Source organism: Cornus florida, unplaced genomic scaffold (genome assembly GCF_030987335.1).
Source record: "Cornus florida cultivar Cherokee Brave unplaced genomic scaffold, ASM3098733v1 CherokeeBrave_3.0.0_Hap2_scaffold_6, whole genome shotgun sequence".
NCBI classification, from domain to species: domain Eukaryota; kingdom Viridiplantae; phylum Streptophyta; class Magnoliopsida; order Cornales; family Cornaceae; genus Cornus; species Cornus florida.
The window spans coordinates 608365-612004 of NW_026775890.1; positions in this window are offsets into that span (position 1 = coordinate 608365).

The window sequence follows — 3640 nt, forward strand, 5'->3', positions numbered from 1 at the left end:
GAAGATTCAATCTTTGGTCATTAAAACACTCTTCGCGACTTCATAGGTAACTCGAATAAGTTAAACTCAATACTCTCATTTTTTTCAAAGATTCCATCTTTATACATTAAAAAGGTCTACTGACATAATAGGTACATTGATTGAGATAATTTCGTTCAAAGATTCAATCTTTACTCATTAAAACACGCTTCGTGACGTCAAAGGGAACTCAAATAACTTTAACTCAAAACTCGTAGTTCTTTACAAATATTCAATCTTTATACATTAAAAAGGTCTAGTGACATAATAGGTACCTTGATTGAGGTAATTTCATTCAAAGATTCAATATTTACTCTTTAAAACACTCTTCGAGACGTCGCAGGGAACTCGAATATGTTTAACTCAAAACTCTCATTTTCTTTCAAAGCTTGAACCTTTATACATTAAAAAGGTCTAGTGACATAATAAGTACCTCTATTGAGGTAATTTCATACAAAGATTCAATCCTTACGCGTTAAAACACTATTCGGGACGTCATAGGGAACTCGGATAGGTTTAACTCATAACGCTCACTTCTTTTTAAAGATTCAATCTTTATATATAAAAGGTCCAGGGGACAAAATAAGTCCCTTGATTCAAGTAATTTCACTCAAAGATTCAATCTTTACTCGTTGAAATACTCTTCGGGATGTCATAGGGAACTCGAATAAGTTTAACTCAAAACAGTCATTTTCTTTCCAAGATTCAATCTTTATACATTAAAAAGGTCTTGTAACATAATAGGTACCTTTACTAAGGTATTTTCATTCAAAGATTCATTATTTAGTCATTAAAACACTGTTCACGACTTCATAGGTAAATCGAATAAGTTGAACTCAGAACTATCATTTTATTCCAAAGATTCAATCTTCAGACATTAAAAAGGTCTAGTAACATAATAGGTACCTTTATTGAGGTGTTTTCATTCAAAGATTCAATCTTTATTCATTAAAACACTCTTCGCGACTTCATAGGTAACTCGAATAAGTTGAACTCAAAACTTTCACTTTCTTTCCAAGATTCAATCTTTGTACATTAAAAAGGTCTAGTGACATAACAGCTACCTTGATTGAGGTAATTACATTCAAAGATTCAATATTTACTCATTAAAACACTCTTTGGGACGTTACAGGGAACGTGAATAAGTTTAACTCAAAACTCTCATTTTCTTTCAAAGATACAGTCTTTATACATTAAAAAGGTCTACTAACAAAATAAGTACCTTTATTGAGGTATTTTCATTCAAAGATTCAATCTTTAGTCATTAAAACACTCTTCGCAACTTCATAGGTAACTCGAATAAGTTGAGCTCAAAACTCTCATGTTCTTTCAAAGATTCAATCCTTATACATTAAAAAGGTTTAGTGACAGAATAGGTACCTTGATTGAGGTAATTTCATTCAAAGATTCAATCTTTACTCATTAAAACACTCTTCGTGACGTCAAAGGGAACTTGAATAACTTTAACTCGAAACACTCATTTCTTTTCAAAACGTCAATCTTTATAAATTAAAAAGGTCTAGTGATGTAATAGCTACCTTGATTGAGGTAATTTCATTCAATGATTCAATCTTTACTCATTAAGACACTCTTCGGGACGTTACAGGGAACTCGAATAAGTTTAACACAAAAATCTCATTTTCTTTCAAAGATTCAATCTTTATACATTGGAAAGGTCTAGTAACAGAATTGGTACCTTTATTGTGGTATTTTTCATTCAAAGATTCAATCTTCAGTCATTAAAAAACTCTTCGCGATTTCATAGGTAACTCGAATAAGTTAAACTCAAAACACTCATTTTCTTTCAAAGATTCAATCTTTATACATTACAAAGGTCTAGTGGTAGAATAGGTACCTTGATTGAGGTAATTTCATTCAAAGATTCAATCTTTACTCATTAAAACACTCTTCGTGACGTCAAAGGGAACTCGAACAGCTTTAACTCAAAACTCTCATTTCTTTTCAAAGATTCAATCTTTATACAATCAAAATTTCTAGTGACTTAATAGGTACCTCGATTGAGGTAATTTCATTCAAAGATTCAATCTCTATTCATTAAAACACTCTTCGGGATGTCAAAAGGAACTCAAATAAGTTTAACTCAAAACTCTAATTTTCTTTCAAAGATTCAATCTTTATACATCAAAAAGATCTAGTAACATAATAGGTTCCTGTATTGAGGAATTTTCATTCGAAGATTCAATCTTTGGTCATTAAAACACTCTTCGCGACTTCATAGGTAACTCGAATAAGTTAAACTCAATACTCTCATTTTTTTCAAAGATTCCATCTTTATACATTAAAAAGGTCTACTGACATAATAGGTACATTGATTGAGATAATTTCGTTCAAAGATTCAATCTTTACTCATTAAAACACGCTTCGTGACGTCAAAGGGAACTCAAATAACTTTAACTCAAAACTCGTAGTTCTTTACAAATATTCAATCTTTATACATTAAAAAGGTCTAGTGACATAATAGGTACCTTGATTGAGGTAATTTCATTCAAAGATTCAATATTTACTCTTTAAAACACTCTTCGAGACGTCGCAGGGAACTCGAATATGTTTAACTCAAAACTCTCATTTTCTTTCAAAGCTTGAACCTTTATACATTAAAAAGGTCTAGTGACATAATAAGTACCTCTATTGAGGTAATTTCATACAAAGATTCAATCCTTACGCGTTAAAACACTATTCGGGACGTCATAGGGAACTCGGATAGGTTTAACTCATAACGCTCACTTCTTTTTAAAGATTCAATCTTTATATATGAAAGGTCCAGGGGACAAAATAAGTCCCTTGATTCAAGTAATTTCACTCAAAGATTCAATCTTTACTCGTTGAAATACTCTTCGGGATGTCATAGGGAACTCGAATAAGTTTAACTCAAAACAGTCATTTTCTTTCCAAGATTCAATCTTTATACATTAAAAAGGTCTTGTAACATAATAGGTACCTTTACTAAGGTATTTTCATTCAAAGATTCATTATTTAGTCATTAAAACACTGTTCACGACTTCATAGGTAAATCGAATAAGTTGAACTCAGAACTATCATTTTATTCCAAAGATTCAATCTTCAGACATTTAAAAGGTCTAGTAACATAGTAGGTACCTTTATTGAGGTGTTTTCATTCAAAGATTCAATCTTTATTCATTAAAACACTCTTCGCGACTTCATAGGTAACTCGAATAAGTTGAACTCAAAACTCTCACTTTCTTTCCAAGATTCAATCTTTGTACATTAAAAAGGTCTAGTGACATAACAGCTACCTTGATTGAGGTAATTACATTCAAAGATTCAATATTTACTCATTAAAACACTCTTTGGGACGTTACAGGGAACGTGAATAAGTTTAACTCAAAACTCTAATTTTCTTTCAAAGATACAGTCTTTATACATTAAAAAGGTCTACTAACAAAATAAGTACCTTTATTGAGGTATTTTCATTCAAAGATTCAATCTTTAGTCATTAAAACACTCTTCGCAACTTCATAGGTAACTCGAATAAGTTGAGCTCAAAACTCTCATGTTCTTTCAAAGATTCAATCCTTATACATTAAAAAGGTTTAGTGACAGAATAGGTACCTTGATTGAGGTAATTTCATTCAAAGATTCA